The sequence below is a fragment of the Orbicella faveolata genome, unplaced genomic scaffold (assembly GCF_042242905.1).
Source record: "Orbicella faveolata isolate gen_17 unplaced genomic scaffold, um_ofav_v1 contig_4, whole genome shotgun sequence".
Classification (NCBI taxonomy): domain Eukaryota; kingdom Metazoa; phylum Cnidaria; class Anthozoa; order Scleractinia; family Merulinidae; genus Orbicella; species Orbicella faveolata.
In genome coordinates this window covers 11,499,402-11,506,897 of record NW_028301569.1, presented here as the reverse complement: position 1 = coordinate 11,506,897, position 7,496 = coordinate 11,499,402, and the positions used below count along the sequence as shown (strand labels likewise).

At 38.7% G+C, this 7,496-nt stretch overlaps 1 pseudogene across 1 annotated transcript; it reads left to right on the top strand.

Annotated features, from left to right (window-relative positions):
* Nucleotides 1–2,362: 2,362 nt before the first annotated feature.
* Nucleotides 2,363–5,903, top strand: LOC110049716 (E3 ubiquitin-protein ligase RNF113A-like; annotated as a pseudogene). The gene is made up of 2 exons (XR_016203005.1): nt 2,363–3,158; nt 4,362–5,903. The product of XR_016203005.1 is annotated as an E3 ubiquitin-protein ligase RNF113A-like (transcript).
* Nucleotides 5,904–7,496: the final 1,593 nt, after the last annotated feature.

Below are 7,496 nucleotides of genomic sequence, written 5' to 3'. Positions count from 1 at the left end.
AAATTCGAACTACAAAACTATTGATCTTCCTGAGATTTTACTTAAATGATGTATAAGAGCAGCTGGAAACTAATATTCATACAAATTTTCACTCCGAATGGGTTCTTGGTTTTGTGATACACTATGCTTGAATTTCTAAGCTTTTGCGTGACGCGGCATTTACATGACTGCCTGGAGACCTGTCATGATGGTTAAAAAAGTGACTTATTTCGGGGAACTTGGCTATCTGAACAGTTCAGGTCTTAGAAAAAGTATTACTTTCATGTTTTAGAGTTCCTCGAGGGATAAATTCACGCTTTTGTAGCAAAACTCAGTGACAGATGTTTCTGTTGGTTTCCAGCCGCCATGTTGGTGCCCATACGGATGGACACCAGCATGGCGACTCCATACAAATCTCTATAAATTTGGGTAAAAAATTTATCCGCATATCTCACATAAGAAAAATTGCTCTGACCAGAATTTTGGTGAGAGTCTTTGCATATTTACCTTCTTTCATTTCCCAGATTCTGGACTTTATCTATTGACCGGATTTGATTTTTATTTTGATCTATTTTGAATTGCGTGACACTGAAAACCAGGAATTACATGCTAACAGACCCTGGGAAGTAGCCAGAAAAAATATTACAGAGGCAATGTTCATAGTTAGATTCTCTTTCTAGGTGTTTAGGGTGTTTATGGTAATGATAACCAACAAAAGCCCCCCCAAAAAAAAGACTAAAGCAAGCACCTCAGTTTGCCTGTTTCTATCTAGGGCCATGAAAACCTCCTGTAGTAGGGAGACACCTCCAGCAGCCCCTGCGGTCACATACATAAGGATACTCTCAGCCATAAATGGTCCCAGTCACAAACAAACAGTTCATTTACAACCTCCCATTCCCAGAAGCAAAACCATTCTAAATGAAATTATCTTTTCTCAGGTGTTGTGTGTATCCAGTTACTAGAAGTTCTACTGGATTCATTTTAAGTTTCATACACTTGCCAGGAAAACCTACTCCCATTCAAGTTAAAAGAAATTATAATGATAAAATGTTGTAGCTGATAGTAACAAACATTTAGATAATTAAACCTACTACCACTTGATTAAAAAAAATAGTCTACTTGTTTGAGCATAATTTATATCGTGATTGTGTTGAATCCTTTGAGCCCCATGTAGCAATGTCATTACCCAGGCTGTTTCTCTTTCAGAAAGTACCAAAATGATTGATACACAGTAAAAATAATAGATGAAAAAATTGCACAAAGTTAAGCCGTGAAGAAGAAATACATAGAACAAGTTCTTCCCCCCTCCCTCTGAAATATGTCTTTGCACAAATCTGAAGTTGGACAGAAAAATTCCCCAACCCCATTAACTTGGTTCTACCCCTAGCTGAAAAATATTATAGTCCCTCTTTTACAACCACCAGTTCTATAAAACAGCAAGAGTCTAGTCCAAATAACTGCAAGGAAATTTATTTTTTCCTTCAGGGTTATCACTTTGACAGGCTGGACAAATATAAATAAATTACAATATTTAGAGAGGACGCCACACATCAGCTTTAGCTGGTTTTCAAATGGGTACTCTATCCTGTTCAAATTGGAAATTTGGAATGTTCTTTTTTTGTAGGCAGGAAAACCAGAGAACCCAGAGAAAAACCCTCGGAGCAAGGCGAGAACCAACAGCAAACTCAACCCACATATGGCACCAGGCCAGAATGGAACCATGACCACATTGGTGAGAGGTGAGTGCTCTCACCACTGCACCATCTCTACTCCCCAAGAGTGATTGGAAAAAAAAGCGCAAAAATAAGTTTGCTTCACTTATTTTTTCTTGTACAGTTGTAGGGCCTCGTAGGTAAAGTCTGCATATGAGCCAAGTGGCCCACCTAGGCTGGAGCTTACATCCCAGTTTCAGTAGCGTGAAGCAACTAAGAGTATTTCTACTCCTGACTGGATGGGATGCTAGTCCATCACAGGGTTAACCCCAGCATTATATTTGCCGGTACCCATTTATATACTTGGGTGGAGTGAGGCACTGTGAGAGTAAAGTGTCTTGCCCAAGAACACAACACAATGTCCCCGGCCAGGGCTCGAGCCCGGACCACTCGATCTGGAGACGAGCACACTAACCATGAGTGCCACTGCGCCTCCGTAGGGTCTCGTAGGGTGGATCAGAAATCAGGCTTATTCCAATCATGGTACAATCTTGTGACAAACCACTTCATCATTTCCACATAGTTCTGAAACTATCATGGCACCACTCAGATGCTCTAGTCTCATTTCTCGTCATCTCACAACACTTTTAAGTGCCGTGATCAAATAAGAACAAGTGTATCTTGTAAAATCCTAAAACTATCACATAAAGTATGAATGACACACAAACAACAACACATTTAGACATGGAAAGACAGAAACAGCTATAACACCGACATTTTGATTTCACTAGTTAACAACTCACCCACAGTCACAGTACAAAACATAAACATAACATGGGTAACTTTACAAAATGACTGAAGTACAGCACAATTACACGCGAAGACAACCATTACAACCAAACCAACAGACACACGCTGAACGAGACGCCAGACACAAAGAGAAATCCCGGATGATTAACACCGAGTGGATACTGGGGAGAGCGTCTACCATCGTAAAAAGACTGGACACTAGTATTTGACGAAATCAAAATGGCGGATGAGTCGGCAGAAACGAACGAAGAAATTTCGTCCAAAAAGCGTACTTGCGCTTTCTTTAAGAAGGCAAACAAGAACAGAAATGTTCGTGAGAGAAAAGTAGAAAAGTCAGACAGCGAAGATGAGGATGTCATAACGGTGATTAAGAAGGAAAATAAGTCCATTTCCAACCCATTGTTCCAGAAGACAGAGGGATTCGATCGATTCCAAGTCAAAACACAAAGTAGAAGAGGATGAATTCGACGCTTCATTTAAATCAACGCGTTTTGCTATGCGAGCTGGTCCAGAAGACCTCGGAGCAACAGCAACTGTAGAGATCGATACAGAGTTCGATCGAGATGCACAAGCTTTGTTTGAAAAGAGTTTGTAAACCAACGAAGAGCTGAAAAACATGGAGAAAGATGATAAGCAGTATAAAGAATTAAACAATTACATGACGTTCTACGAGAAAAAAGGAAATGCGTAAGGAAATGCTGCTAGTGGAATGGTCAGGTAACTGATTTATAACTGGTGAACTATGTCAACTATACTGTGGGCTAGACATTCAGGAGAGGGGTCAGGTTTGTTACCTTTCTTCTTGGAATGTAGTCAAACAAACACAGTGAAACCGAATTTCGACATGAAAAACATGATCCAGTTTGGAAATTTGGCTTTAGCTGAATAGACCTTTTTCGACTGGGTGGTTTGTTGCCCCATTTCAGACCATGCGATGATGCTCTTGAGAATTCTTCCTTTCAAATTTTCAGATAGTCATGTGCACATGAATAAATAATTTTAAGATGGATAAAAGAACAATTCTGTGGAGAATATCACATGGTCTGTAATGGGAAAACAAACTACCCAAGCGAAAAAGGTCAATTGGACATACCTGGGTGCAAAAATATTTGTTATAACTAAAGCCTGTTCCTCACTCATTAGTATAAAAGAAGCTTATGTGCTAGTGGGTACAGTCGGACATATGCATAAGCATAAGCATAAGAATATCAAACCTTGCAATTGTCTTATGCTTATGTCGCTGTTATGTCCAGAGGGGACATGATTGGCATAAGTATAAGCATTAGCATAAGCAAAAGACTTTCAGCCAATCAGCGGGTGCTTTATACCTATGCTGACCTTGTCCTCACTGGGCATAACAGCGATATAAGCATAGGCAGAAGGCTGATGCTTACGTTGCACCTGTTCCCACTAGCGCATATGCATTTTATGTTTATGCTTGTGCTTGTGCTTATGCCTGTGTTGCAAGTGAGGACCTGGCTTAACTAACTAACTGACTGGCCAACCAACCAACTGACCGACCGACTGAACTAATAACTAAAGTTGTCACCCAAAACTTAATGAATTTTTTTTTAGGTTGTATCTGTAGATGGGATTTAAAGCTAAAAAGCTTGTGGGGTCATTTTTACTACAACTAACTATTTATAAAAAATTTAGCAGTAAGAAATCTACACTAAGAATTTAAAATCATGTATATATGAATTCAAGTCTAAAGTTGACTATGAAGGAAAGTGACCAGATACCAATAGGCTGTCGCTTAGATACTTGACAATAGTTCTGTAACTTGAGAAAGCTGTGCTTGGTCACGCATGATATTTTGACAACCTGTGTAATACTTTTGTTTCAGTGTATGAGACCAAACTTTGAAGAAAATCTGTGATTTTGGAAGGAATCTCTAATTTTTTTACACTTTGCTTTTAGACAAGGACCTACCAGGTTGTCAGCTAATCTGCGTGCAACAATTCAGTGGGATTACCAACCAGACATATGCAAGGACTACAAGGAAACTGGTTTTTGCGGCTTTGGAGATAGCTGCAAATTTTTTGCATGATCGCAGTGATTACAAGCATGGATGGCAGCTGGAGCATAAACTGAAAGAAGGAAACTACAGCAAACAAGATCCACATGCATATGAAATAGACAGTCACAATGACGATGACCTTCCATTTGCCTGTTTTATTTGCCGGGAATCATTTAAGAATCCGGTTGTTACCAAGTGTAAACATTACTTTGGGGAAGCATGTGCTCTAGAACATTACAAAAAAAGCAAAAGGTGTCTGTCTTTCTGAACAAAAAAAAAAATGATAAGTAAGCGAAAAAGTATGAATGTATCCACCCCATCTCGTTCTTTGAACTGGTGTGTGTAATGGACTCTAGAAAATGTCTGTTTCTCTTTATTTTTACAATGGCGAGTTAATCGTCCAAACAAAAAAATCTGCGATAGAAGAAAAGTTATAAAGTTATGAAAAAACAAAACAAAACAAAACTTTACTGAATCCGACATTTCGATGTTAGCTCAATAAACGTCTTGTACAACCCGCCATTGAAATGGTGGGGTTTCGAAATAACCGGGTTTCAGCAGCTTTATTTTATAAAATGTATCTATTTGTTGAAAGGGAGAGAGGGAGCCTTGTGTTCTGAAACAGCTGGAGGTCCAGCGTGAAGTGCTGATGAGGCCATCCCCTTATATTTTCGTTCAGCGTCGAATGCGTTTCCTGACATTGGGTCGGTCGGTCGGATTGAAAAAAAAACCTAAAAAAAAGAACCCAAAATCAATATGGTGGAAAATTTGGTTGATGTTATTGTAAAATTAAGACAACGTGGGACTAATTTTAGACAGCCGTTTTTCTCTATGCTGTTACTTTGCTCGTTTTTCTGACTAAAAGAATTATTTAAAATGAACAATGGTTTGACTACGTCGTTAACTTTCTTTTTTGAAAATGCCAAAAATTTGGGTCGGTCGGACGACGCCAAACGGAGAAAAAAAGAGGATGGCCTGAAAGAAATTCTGATACCTTTTTAAGCCTATGCGTTGAAATTGTACGAGTTTGTTAGCATCGCGAAGAAGACTAACGTACTAAACGTTTCCTCTATCCAGCTGGCTGCTGCCACTTCAAAGGTTTAAATGGAAATTCTACATCTAAATCCTCTTCACAGACACTTGGGAAACGCCAAGAAGCGGCCGACATTTTGTTAACAAGCGCATACTGCTACGCTACTCACTATCTATCACAGAATAGATAGTGTGTAGCGTAGCCAATCAGAGAACAGCATTCGCGATAGAACGCAGGTAGATTTATACTAAAACTCGATAGAAACACGGACAACATGTTTCCTATTTCTTAAATATTACCCTTTCTATTTAGACACCCCTCTCCACCTTCCTAATGACCCTCTGTCACAAATCTGTTTCCAAGAGGATTAGTAGGATTGGAAAATAAAGAAAGGTTTATTCATTAACTGCTGCTCATAGTGAGAACTATCCCTTAACTAAACATGTATACATTCGGAAAACGTAGTGACACAGTTTATCTTGATTATTTTACGACTCGGTTTTGCACACGACGCCTGGTGAGATCTTCTGCTTTCTACCCATCGCCGATAATTGCCGTTGTATTTCTTCATCGGCCCATATTTCAACTAGACATTTGGCCTCATAATAGCCCCAATTTTGGTTCTTTTGGGCACTCGCCTCCTCTCCGCATCCATCCGCCATTTTGAACGTGTTTGGTCTGATCATGATCAGAATAATGTTTCAACCATGATTCGGGCAATGCACTGTCTGATGTAAACAATTGTCATAACAAAACATGTTTCATTCGTGATCAGACTATTCATGTTTCGGCCTAGTGTGAACACAAGTTATGTTGATTAAACAAACAGTTTTGCCGAAGAAATGACGCTTTTTGAGTTATTTTTTTGTAAAAAAAATACCTCTTAGTCGGCGCGTCGGGTATGTTATGGACGGGTCAATGGGTGAGTGAGTGAGTGAGTGAGTGAGAGATGTATGTATGTCACACCAATCAGATTGGATCTACTATGAACAGCCAATCAAATTTCTTGTTGTAACGGTAAATGCTTCGTGAGAAACACAAGGTATGTATAAACACAAGGACTTTGGTAATTGAAAAATAAAGAGTGACGTGTATGTTGCCGGTTTGTGATTTTTAGTCCGGTTTGGAGGGGAGTGTGACAGTTACACACGTACATTGGGTTGTTTTAGAGTGCATAATTTTCAGTGTAATGGTGGCTAGTTATGAACGAGATGAGTCTCGAGTTTTGAAGCAGTTCATGATTAGTAGGCAAATGACACGAGATATTTTTATTTTTAATTACAAAGGGTAACTTGATACTTTTGTTTTTCACAAGGAGTTAATTCAATTAGAGGTCACGAATCGTCGGTTCTAGTTCTTAAGACATGTTTTAGAGGAGACGAGACTATTTAGATTTGAAGCAGTTCTAACGTTTACAATAGTAAGTGCAGGTAACGATTGTTTTGTTCTTATTGCATGCAAATGTAACGAGATATTTTTATTTTTTAGTTACAATGGGTAATTTGACACTCTTGTTTTTCACAAGGTAGTAAAGTCAATTAGAGCTGACGAATCGTCACCACTTGTTCCCACGAGATGTTTGTTATTTTTAGTTACAAATGGTAACTAGACACTTTTGTTTTTCATATGGGAGTAAATTCAATTAGAGCTTACAAGTTATGTTTTTCACAAGGAGTAAATTCAATTAGAGGTCACGAATCGTCGGTTCTAGCTCTTAGGGGATGTTTTAGAGGAGACGAGACTATTTAGATTTGAAACAGTTCTAACGTTTACGATAGTAAGTGCAGGTAGTGATTGTTTTGTTTTTATTGCATGCAAATATAGCGATATATTTTTATTTTTCAGTTACAAAGTGTAATTTGACACTCTTGTTTTTCACAAGGAGTAAATTCAATTAGAGGTCACGAATCGTCGGTTCTAGTTCTTAGGGGATGTTTTAGAGGAGACGAGAATATTTAGATTTGAAACAGTTCTAACGTTTACGATAGTAAGTGCAGGTAGT